The following is a 12969-nucleotide window of genomic DNA, read 5'->3' as shown; positions in this document are numbered from 1 at the left end:
TCTCGGAAGACTTCATCCATTAGGCGTTGGAAGGTACTTGGCGCGTTGCAAAGTCCGAACAGTAATACGTTAAATTCGTATTTTCCCGCGTGCGTTATGAGAGCTGTTTTTGGTGCAATTCCTGGTTCCATTTCAACTTGCCAGTATCCAGATTTCAAATCCAATGTGGTGATGTATTTGGGTTTTCCCAATTTACAGAGAGTTTCGTCGATTCTCGGAATCGGATAGGGATCCTTTGCGGTGATGGAATTTAATTCTCGGACATCTATGCAGAACCGGTATTTCTTCTTGCCTGTACCGGATCCGTCGTCTTGCTCTAGGATCACCACTGGTGAGGCCCATGGAGACGTCGATGGTTTGATAATTCCATCCTTGAGCATGTGGTAGATGCTTTGTTCAATGATTTTTTTTCTTGGCATCACTAACCCGGTATGGTCTTTTGTGTATCGGCATAGCATTTCCGGTATGGATTTCATGGACCACTGAGCTGGTTCTTCCCAATTTATCACTAATGAGTTCAGAAAACCGGAGAAGAAGTTCTTTCAACTCCTCTCTTCTGCTTGTACGAGAGAGAGGTTGAATCAACTGCTTCTTTGACGTTAAAAACCATTTGGGGCGAGGGAGGAAGTTTATCCTCTGTTACTTCTACAAGTTTCAATGCTAGTCCATAAATGCTACAGGTTAAGTTTACAAAATCGATAATAGTTTTCCAGTCTTCTAGAAAATCTTGGCCTAAGATTGCATCGCAGAGAAGTGAAGGGACGATGTGGAACTCTTGACTAAACCTCCTCGTTATATCTTGTTCAAACTTAATTTCGAAATCTAATACGGTAGAGCCTTTAGTGAAAGAGTATTGACCATTTCCCATTAAGATACACTCTGATTTTTCTGAGTTCGGTTCTAATCTGATATCCCCTCGAAATCTTTGTATGGCCCGCCAATGGTCCAAACTAATTATGGAAACTTCTGCACCTTTATCTATTCTAGTTTGTATGGTTGTGTGTTCAAATTTAATGTTTACTAAATGTGGATTTCTTTTGTGGAGCCTTCTTCTTCGTCGGATTGTGACCAAATGTAACGGCGGTCTTGCCACAATTCGGTTTTCTTTCTGCGGGACTACTGAGTTGCGGGAGGGAGACGTCCTCGGGGATTCCCTCCCGGGTTGGCGTTTCCCGGAAGCGGACCTCTTTGTCTCTCCACCCTCGGTGATGGACATTCACTGGCATAGTGACGTAAGCCACCGCAGTTGAAACAGGTGATTAGTCGGTCATCTTGAGTGACTCTTGGAGGAACTTGGTTCTCCTGGACTTGACTCTGTGGAAGTCTTGGGACAAGTTGCATTTCGTTTTGTTGAGGCTGGTTCTCTCTAGGCTCAAGGTCGGGATTCCTTCTCTCAAAGACTAGAGTTTGATGAGGAAAATCTCTGGGTAGGCTTCTTCTTCTTGGTGGAGGTCTTGTTGCAAGGTGGGGTTGCCTTGGTTGGGGACTGGGCCTCGGGAAAAGAGCTCGATAATTTTGAACCGGGTAGGTTTGAGGATCATTTTGGACGGGGTTTGGAGAGTAATATCTTTCCGGATGGGGGTTGTTAATGTTCCCATGCGGGATGTTCATGTTAGTATGAGTTTCCATGTTCGGGATGTACCCTTGATTCGTTCCCCTCTGGGCATAACCAGTTGTAGGGGAAGCTATTGGTTGTACACCCGAAGACTGAGGAACTATTTGTCGAGCATTTACTTTACGTTTGGGGGCTATATACCTCAGGGCCTGTTGCATAGGTGGCTCTCTCACATCCATATTTTGCTGCGCGATAAGATTTTGGTTATCGTGGGATGAGAGGGGTTGATCTAACTCAAAAGTTTGTTCTATCTGTAGGCATACATCGTGCAAGTCTGATAACGTTTGCGCGGGGAGAACCATAAGTAACCCCTTATAATCCATCCATAAATTTTGTTTAATTATGAGGAGTAGTTCATCTTCCGGTATTGGAGGGTGTAAATTCTGATTTACCCTCACGAAATAGCCAAAAACTCATCGATGGATTCATTTTGGTTTTGTTTTGTATTATGTAAAGCTATTCGGGCCTTAGCTCCCTCATCCTTAATTCTATAATGACGCTTTATTCGTCCCTGAAATTCAGCCCAATCTACTCCTTGGGGGAGGGAACGATACCAATATAAGGCATTGTCCCGTAACAGGAAGGGCATGAAAAGCATCTTATCATCGTCACTGAGTTTATGGAAGCTCGCATATACTTCGAATTGTTTAAGAAACTCGGGGACACTTTCATGTTTTCTACCATAAAAGCTAATCTCTCAGGGGCCTCTAAACCTTTCGCGCTACCCTGATTAGACGCCGCCAGGTTCGAAAAGGATTGCAAGACTGACGCTAGGACGCTGGACAATTAGGCTGTCTTTCATAAAAAAACTATCTTTACACAGAAATATTCCAGAAAACTGTTATTTTAATGCTAACTGACTTAAATACGAAAACGGAGCAAATATCAAAAGGTCTTTTGGAAAATTTTGGATTTAATTCAGCCAACGCGCAAGTAAATAATTTGCGGCTACCAATTCCTGATGAAGAAGCGTTATATGAAGTAGAAGAACTCCTTCAAAATGAAGAGGAAAGAAGCAAGGCAGTAAGTGTGGATGATATACACGTGAATTTTCTGATTCGGAATTTATTAATTCCAGCTAAAAAAAACTTTTACGTATAACTTGATTGCTTTGGTTAAAACTTGGGGTGGTCGCTCTTCCGATGATGTTATTAGACGAGCTTTGCGGAAAACATTCGAACACCGTTTAGTTATGAAAATGCTCTGGAAGGCCAGGAAGGGTGCTAACGGAAAGATTGCCTTTGCCAAATTAACTTTGAAGAATTACATCTTTGGTATGTTATCTGTTTAACGGGATATGTCAATAACAAATACCTAAACCAAAAAAAACATATTTTGAATTATAGATGCAGTTATGGCACATCCGAAGTAGAAAAAAGTAACCGAATATGAAGTCGAATCGGTGGTTATAAAATGGCTTAAGCACAAGTGTGATCGCAATGGTGGAAGAATGAAGCGAATGAAAAAAAATAGGAACTTATCTCCTGATGAGGGTGAAAACGATGATGACGACGAAAACCTCAAAGACTGCAGAAACCTTATGAACTGCGAAAGCAATGAAAACAATATAATTTGCGAAGAATCCGAAGCTGGAGAGCTTTTTAACAGTGATGTCTATGACTAAAAACATTTATTTTTTAATTTAGCCTAATATCTATTCCCCACCTCTAGCTTAATGTCTGGAAACTACTCCCATAAGGATCATATATCTTAGGAATTAAGATTCGAAGAATCTTCGTCAGATATTTTGTGGCGTCCGAGCCGCCTGGCGGTGATTCTGCAAATATTGGCCTCATGGGAGAAGTTTCCAGACCCTCAGCTAGGGGCACTGAATAGATATAAGGCTAATTGTAGTATTAATGTGTTTTTTTAAAAATAATTTCATTAAAACATGTATTCGTTTGGAAGTATACAAACGAAGGGAAAATAAATAAATGGGGTGTAAAACCCAATTTAATTTTCTCGGAAACTTCACTAATTCGATTTAAAGACCAGTAAGCCAGCCTTTTAAAAATTTTATCTGGGAGCTTTTATCAGTCCTTCAGCCGAGCCAGCGTTTGCTGACCTGTTAGCCGACCACTAACAAGCCTGGTTTGCAAGCCAACCATTAATAATCCATGTAGCCGACCCTTAACAATCCTAGTATGCAAGCCAGCTATTAAAAGTCGATATACCCGACCATTTACAAATCATGTTTACAAGCCCAACATTTAAAGACCATATAGCCGACCCGTGACAAACCAAGTCTGCAAGCCAACCAATAACAGTCCATAAAGCCGACCATTAACAAATCTGGTATGGAACCCAGCCTTTATAAGTCCTTTAAGCCGACCATTAACAAATCTGGTCTGCAACCCAGCCTTTATAAGTCCTTTAAGCCGACCATTAACAAATCTGATCCGTAACTAAGCCACCCATTATAAATCTGTTAAGACGACCGTAAACCAACAGCAAGCCAACCATAATCTGGTAAGCATGACAACTATTAATTTTCCGTTCATCCGTCCATAAACACATCATCAATCCGACCATTAAACAATCTGGTCGAGATAGCCAACCATAAACAGAGTAGTAACAAGACGGCGAAATATACTTCTACTGACGGAAGAGCCGCGTGTAGACGGTCGGATAAGACACGAAAAATAGTCGGCAAAGTAAAAGAAGCCGACTTGTAGATAATGTTATCCAACGGTGAGCTATCCACAAAGCCGACTAATTGCATAACATAATCCCGACCTCATTTCGGAAATCTCGCAAATTTTCCGTGCACGTTGGAAAAGGCTGGAAAACCGCCGGACCGACCCATTTTTGGGTAGGACATTTCGACTGTCAAAAGGAAAGTCTACCGACAATTTTGCGGCAGTATAGGGCTGTGTCGGTTGAATCTCGAACCGAATCCGTTGGCCGAACGTCGATTTTGCTACTGGGGTAAATAGGGTAAAAAACAATTTATTTAAACATTTAATATTTACATTTTTTTACTCTCCCCTCCCCCACCTCAATTGATTGATAGTGACAGCCCATGTAAAAAGCTTATAGAAGCTATTATAGTGAAAGTCAGGATGATATCCTTACTTTTCAAAATGATTTCTACGCGTTCACGGTGGCCTACCCGCGTCAACCGCGCTTTCCCCTTCACCCCCTCGCGTGCCGTTTGGGGACCCCACCCACGGTTCGCGACCCGGGGGCGCGTGCGCGTATTAATTGAATACGTTCAAGTATGAATGATAGTTACAAACAAATTTCATTCAAGTATTAGCTATGATACCATTCACTACACCTGGAAATTTGATTATTTTTGGTCCTTCGGGATCTGGTAAAACAGTTGAACCTTTTGTGCAAAACTTTCTGCCTCTAGAAAGTAAATCAAAGCCCCCCTCAGCACCGCCCCCATCAATCAAGACATCACCTCTCTCCGTACCTATAAAAAACAGGCTTCGGCTCCGAACGTATTTAAGAGCAAAGAAGAGATTAACTTTTGACAGTAAAGCCTGCCCTTTAATATTAAAGAAACCGCCTTTTAATACCAAGGGTACAGTATGGGGGTATGCTATCGATTGGGCGTGTTATCAAAACAGCATTGTCTAAAACGGCTTTTTCATAAACGCGTTTGCCATTATAGCCATTTCTCGTTTTAGCGCATTTTGATTACAGCGTTTATATCTTGAGCGTTGTTTCGTACGCCTTTTCCAAAATATTGTTGTTTATCTCCATTGACTTCCCAAAATAATATGCCTTTTCCAAAAAATTATATTTTTTTACTTCCAATATAACACTACTCCTTTTTGCATAATATGGTTCTTTATTCTACATACTTAATATAATAGAGATTTTCCTCCCTATCAATCACAGTTTGGGCGGAATCAGCAACCGCTGCTTTGGGAAATGGCTCTGTATTGAGAAACGCAGAAACAGCAACCGTGGATTTGCTTCCACGCGGTTTTGCAAACCGCTGTTTAGGGAACCGCTTTATTCCAAAACGCTCTTAAGAAAACCGCTCAACTACCCGTGAACCCAGTATGGTAGGTCTATCGCAGCTCCAAAAAGAAGAAATGTTAAAGAACATTTATCTCAACAGCAACCACAGGTCAGGGTTCTCGGGTTTAGCCCCCTTGTTCAACACCTTAACATTTTGAGAAACGATTTCAAAGCCTTTCTAGAGGCCATTAACGTTTACACACTACATAAAACTGCTATAAATAAATTTAAAAGACGTTAAATCCCCGTCTTTAACATCTCGGATAGGGTCGAAGTTGATCTAGCTGATTTGGGGTCAATCGCCAAATACAACGATGACTACAGATACCTTATGGTAGGCATTGATTGCTTTTCCCGAAAAGCTTTTGTAGTACCCATGAAAAGAAAACGCGCTGCCAAAGCAACAAAAGATCTCGAAATAATCATCGAACAAAGCAAACCTAAAACCATCTGGTCCGATTTAGGTAAAGAATTTATTAATTCACGTTCGCAAAATCTTCTAAAGAAAAATAAAATCAAATACGGTTCTATGGCGTCAGAAAAATTCCATTGTCGTTTTGTAGAAAGATTAATTAAAACATTGAGACATCGAATATTCAAAATGTTGACTCATTTCAATTCTCATAGATATATAGATCATTTGGCAGATATAGTTAAAGGCTACAATGCCTCATATCATTCCGTAATAAATAAAACTTGGGGCTCCTGAAAAGACTTGGGTTTCCTTGGCCAGGGAAACACCGGTACTTCTACCCCCTTCCACAATACAGCAATGACGCATCTATTTCTCTCCTACCCTTTCAAAATTTTCCACAACTCTTATTTTTAACTAGAACTAGGGTTTGCCAACCCATTGTATGTTTAAAAAAAAAAGGATACAATCTATACAATATAGTTGAAAGTGTTTTTGAAAAGTTTGGTGTTAACGCGTTGTGCGGTGACGCACGTGTTCGGAAAAATACCGAAGAGACTAACCCCAAATACGGGGCGTGGATTGGCGACCCGAGAAAAAATCGTGGCGCTAAAAAAGAGAGACCCAAGAAAAAGGAGAGACAAAAAAAGGGATCGAGGGACGAGTGAGGTAGAGTGCCGATTCGGACCAAGTCCGGATTTTACTCCTCTCGCCCTGATGCTTGCTAGCTCGATCCGACTGACCCGGAGAACCAACAACAAGTTCCCCGAGATCGATGGATACCTTGCCACCGATCTACGATTAAAAAAAAACTCTCGAGAGTGAGTCCCGAAAACCGACTCCGGCGAAGAACGGAAAACAAGGTTCAATCAACGAAAGACAAGGACCCATCGCCGAATGCGCACCCTCAAACGTAACGTACTCTTTTAAACCAAAAACTATATACTTAATGAATGAACAACTTAAATGAACTGATTAAACCACTTGGTTAACGATTAAGGTTTTTATGAAACCTAGACTATTAACGAATTTATTAAGTTAAGATCAATTACTATTGTTGATCATTAACCTTAAGTTAATGATATAATATGTTGGTTATTAGAAATAAAATTGTTCCCTAACACTTGGCAAACCCTAACCTCCATCGAATTATTATACCATGAAAACAATTCCCCTAGACAATAAACTGACCTTAAAATTAATTACAAATCCCCTAGACAAATAGATGCGTCTCGCTACCCCTACCCTTTCCACAGGTACGCGAGTATTCCCGGGCTAATGATGATTTTTGTAGTTTCAGGAGACTCAAGGTAAGTCCTGGAGAGTTGAAATTAAAACTCAATAATTAAGAATAAAAAGAATCGCTACAAAATGGGGGTCCGTCCGAGATTACTTATGAGAGTATGAGCAATTAGTTATCAGAATTAAATTAGTAGGAAGGGTGTAGATGAAATTAGTACGTCCATAGTTGAACGTGCGTTAAAATTAAATACAGGCTGTCTAAAACTGTTGATTAACGACTTAGGGACAATCTAGGGGCTTAAGCAAAATTAGGAAATTCGTTTACTGAGTTCAAATGCCTTATAGTCAATAGTACCGTGAACTAAATAATAATAGAGTTCCAAGCCTTATAGTCTTAAAAGGAATTCATAAGAAAGTATTTAGCCCTATGAACCCCTATAGTCGATTTGATTCGCAATTAGTAGCCGTTCAAAAACAATTACGTAGTGACCGGTTATTACACCGATCCCAACAAAAACAAGAACCACCCCAGTCTTCCGAAGGTTTAATTCATCCTAGCAACATGGTACTCACTGATAGCAACCCAAATTCTCGCTCTACATCCCCAAATAGAAACGGAGGAGGTTCGGGTGCTAATAGTAACCCTCCTCCCCCTCCAGCTTCTCAAGGGAACCCACCTGTTCATAGTGGACAGGGCAACCAGGGAAACCAAAACAATTTAGGTGGGATGATGCAAAGTAATGTAAACGCCATAGTAAATCCTCCCTTAGCCAACCCGGCCCCAGTGCCACAATGGGAGGCCAAACTAATCCAAACTCAAGCATAAATGCCCCCTCTTCCAATATAGGGACGAGTAGTTCAATGACCCAAATACCAGCTGATTTTCTAACAGCATTAATGAAAAGAATGGACGATATGGTGACCATTCAACAAAATCAACAATTGATAATTCAATCCAAAGTTCGACACAAGTCCCCCTAGCGCCACAAACGAGCGTAAATAATGCCTCTCTACCGAGTACCCAGGCCAGCTGCCCTACCTCTTTTCCAAGTCCACATGCGAGCGTACCCTACCCCGCGCAAAATACGGGTACTAATAACGCCCCTCTACCATATACACCTGCCAGCACGGTTCATAACATTGCGCCTCTCCAATATCCACCTGCTTGTACGGTTAACAATAACGCGCCTCTCCCATATCCACCCCAGGCTGTGTTATTCCCAACGCATAATGCAGGAGCGCCAAGTCCGATACCGTCCCTTGGTGTCCCTAGTACCATAACCCCACAAATGAGCGTGAACCGCCCCTTGCTTTTATGGCAAACACCCCTACAAACCCCTACCTATAGTGGAAAGCCATCTGACGCAGGCCCAAAACAATTCTTACGTCGTGCTAAACAGATATTAACGACCAATAATATGACTGAGGTAGAATTTTTACATAGTTGGATCCCATCCATGCTCTTGGGCCCAGCCCAAGACTGGTTCTATTTAGAACAACCATTTTTAGATTGGAATAGTTTCGAAGCGGAAATAAGTGCCGCGTTTGACCGACCGTCGAATGACGATTATATTCAGGACAAAATAGCGGATCGTCTTCAAAAACCACGGGAGACCGTTTGTGAATTTCTAGATGTTATGCAGAAATTATTTGGGCAACTTAATACCCCTCCTTCTCTTAGTGAGCAGATACGGAAAATAAGGCGAAATTTGCGACCCGAAATTAGAATCCATCTGGAAAGGCATAGTTACACCTCTTTGAGAGACTTTACTGACCATGCAGAGACTACGGAAAGAATAGAAAGGGCTAAAGGACGTCAGGAGAGTAGCGACCCCCTCGGGGCCAGTAATACTCCCGCGCCAAAACCTAGCTCCCCAAAACCTGCCAGTAATGTATCGAGTAGGCCTAACATTAGACCGAATAATCCACCTAGAATGGAGTGTTCTATTTACCGTAAAATGGGACATTCTCCCTCCAACTGTTGGTATAGAGATTCAGCTCCCACGCAGAGAACCCCTCGAGGTGGTGAATTTTACTCTAGGCTAACTTGTTTTAATTGTAATGGAGTTGGGCATAGTCAAAACTTTTGCCCTGAACCCATTCTACCCAAAAATTCGGGAAACGAAGTAGCGGGCCCCTCGCAAGGGCTCGAGAAACCGCCCGCACAGCTTCAATAAAAACAGACAGCCCCGCACGGGCGGTCCGACCCTCAGTCCCGATAAGTCCAACTCCTACCAATATATTTGATAAAATTGATCACGGTCAAGATTTTCTTGATATTTTTTTGGGTACAGTTCCGTGCGAAGCATTAATTGATTCGGGCTCTACTCATACCCTTATAAACCGTAAATTAAAACCCATTCTCGAAAAAGCAGGATTCCCAACTAATAATAGTTTAATTACGTTACAACAATCCGACGGTAGCCTAATAGCTACTCAAGGCTCAGTAATAGTGCCCTTTGGGCTCCCCAGAAAACAATTAGAATTCGAAGCTATATATTCGTCTGATATAATGTATCCTTGTATCCTAGGTAAGGATATCATGAGAAAAACGGGCATGATAATAGATTATGGCCGTAGTCAATTTAATTGGAATAACCCAACAATAGACCTCGAGGAAGGTCCCGTCTTTAAATTTAAGGTTAATTTTCAAAATGAAACAAAAGGTTTTTGTCATTCTTTGGCACAATTAAGAGAATATACTGATTTTGAAGGTATAAAAACTGCCTTGGATGGCGCGGATACATTAGAACCAGAACAAAGAGAGCAATTAGGAAACTTAGTTCATAATTATAGTGCTATATTTTCAACTATTCCCGGCTTAACTTCTCGGGTAGAGCGTTATAATAGAACCATAGGGACAGTGATAGCGTCCTTTATCACAGACAATGACCATAGGGATTGGGACAGGTACCTGCAACAATTCGCTATGGCCATAAGAACCTCACCCCAAGAGTCGACGGGAAACACCCCCGCCTCCCTTATGTTTGGTAGAGATATTAGAACAGCGACTAGTCTTATTACAGAGAAAAATCCTGATCACTATTCGGATCCCCAAGTAGAAAAGATTTATAGCTTAACAATTATCCCAAGAGTTAAAGAAGCTCTGGAGAAAGCACGAGAGACTATTAAACAGTCACAATCTCGGCAAAAAGCTTACTATGATAAACATCATAGGGATTTTCAATTTTCCGAAGGTGATCTAATGTGTAGAAAAACCCACTATCAATCCAGCGCCGCAGACGCGTACGCTGCAAAGCTAACAAAGAAATTTGACGGTCCTTACCGTATTTCCGAAAAATTGTCGCCCCATACATATAGGCTAGAAACCCTCAAAAACAAACCTTTAAAGGGATTGTATAAGTTATCAAATTTAAAGCCGTATAATGAGCGTACCGAATTACTCCTGAAAGATGACGATTTTAGTCAGGAAAATATTAGCGAAACTGAAGATAATGACGAGGCTGACGACAGCACCGTCCCTAAATTTGGTCGTGTATTAAGACCACGTGATCCGACAACTGGTCGGGTAATACGCAAATGAGCTCAGTAGACGAAGGAAGGGAGAAAAGACAGATTAATCAGATGTAAATAAGATTATTAGGCCTTAGTGTAGTATTAAATGTGTGCATCTGTAAATAGTTTTGACGTCACGTTTTCAATTTTTTTTGTTTTTGTTTAGTGTAGTTTCCTTTTACTTTGTTTTCGATTTTTTTTATTTCGCTTAGACCTGGTCTCACGGGACGTTGAGACTTTAAACGGGGGAGAGATGTAGTGTTAAATTACGGTATAACATTCAAATTGAGTTAAAATTAGTATTAGAATTAGTAAATTAGGAAATTGTAGGATTCCGATTCCAAATTTAAAAAGCAAAACCCCATCTCCATGAAAGAAAGGCGCTGGTCGCTGACCTTTCATATAGAGATTAAAAAAAAACTTGGGGCTCCTGAAAAGACTTGGGTTTCCTTGGCCAGGGAAACATCGGTACTTCTACCCCCTTCCACAATACAGCAATGACGCATCTATTTCTCTCCTACCCTTTCAAAATTTTCCCCAACTCTTATTTTTAACTAGAACTAGGGTTTGCCAACCCATTGTGTGTTTAAAAAAAAAGGATACAATCTATACAATATAGTTGAAAGTGTTTTTGAAAAGTTTGGTGTTAACTCGTTGTGCGGTGACGCACGTGTTCGGAAAAATACCGAAGAGACTAACCCCAAATACGGGGCGTGGATTGGCGACCCGAGAAAAAATCGTGGCGCTAAAAATGAGAGACCCAAGAAAAAGGAGACCCAAGAAAAAGGAGAGACAAAAAAGGGATCGAGGGACGAGTGAGGTAGAGTGCCTATTCGGACCACGTCCGGATTTTACTCCTCTCGCCCTGATGCTTGCTAGCTCGATCCGACTGACCCGGAGAACCAACAACAAGTTCCCCGAGATCGATGGATACCTTGCCACCGATCTACGATTAAAAAAAAAACTCTCGAGAGTGAGTCCCGAAAACCGACTCCGGCGAAGAACGGAAAACAAGGTTCAATCAACGAAAGACAAGGACCCATCGCCGAATGCGCACCCTCAAACGTAACGTACTCTTTTAAACCAAAAACTATATACTTAATGAATGAACAACTTAAATGAACTGATTAAACCACTTGGTTAACGATTAAGGTTTTTATGAAACCTAGACTATTAACGAATTTATTAAGTTAAGATCAATTACTATTGTTGATCATTAACCTTAAGTTAATGATATAATATGTTGGTTATTAGAAATAAAATTGTTCCCTAACACTTGGCAAACCCTAACCTCCATCGAATTATTATACCATGAAAACAATTCCCCTAGACAATAAACTGACTTTAAAATTAATTACTAATCCCCTAGACAAATAGATGCGTCTCGCTACCCCTACCCTTTCCACAGGTACGCGAGTATTCCCGGGCCAATGATGATTTTTGTAGTTTCAGGAGACTCAAGGTAAGTCCTGGAGAGTTGAAATTAAAACTCAATAATTAAGAATAGAAAGAATCGCTACACATCCTAAGCAAGGTCGTAAGGAAGAGTTTGCATCTGACCCTGGACTTGTGGACTTCCCGAAGTCGCCAGTCGGTAATGGGTGTACGGGGTCAATTTATTGACGAAAACTGGAAATTCAAAACCCTCTTAATAAGTTTATGCCATTTCCCTGGCAAACATACGGCTGAAGCCATATTGGCAAAATTGAGGGACCTGAGAACATGATTATTTTTACTAACACGCGGCTTTCCCTGCTGCTATCTGACAACGCGGGGGGGATGAATTGGTCGTTATTTTGCATTATCGAACAGGACTATCATGACTGATGTAAACGTAACTTTTACATATCGTGCGTATGTGCCGACAATGCGGCAAATGTGGTGAAGGCACTCAATATGCAGAATGTTTTTCGTGGCGAATGGTGGCTAAATTTAGAAAATGAAAGCAGCGAATCAGAAACAGATTCTGATAACAAACTCGACGAAGGTAAACAAAAACTGGCATTTTTATTCAATTGGTTTATATGTAACCTAAAGGGGAACCACAGAGACTTGCGGTATTCTCTTTGTTAGATGCTAGCTCCGCGGCGGGCCGGTGAATATTTTTACCCAGCAAGTCTTTTGTGGCGCCCTTAATCATAGTAATTTTGCACGGCTAATAGATATTTCACGTTGTGGACATTTTATTTTTATCCCAGCCTGGAAT

This window comes from Phalangium opilio, unplaced genomic scaffold, assembly GCF_054372755.1.
Source record: "Phalangium opilio isolate 3A_F unplaced genomic scaffold, DU_Popi_V2 ptg000059l_1, whole genome shotgun sequence".
Taxonomy (NCBI): Eukaryota; Metazoa; Arthropoda; class Arachnida; order Opiliones; family Phalangiidae; genus Phalangium; species Phalangium opilio.
This window is presented reverse-complemented; position numbering follows the sequence as displayed.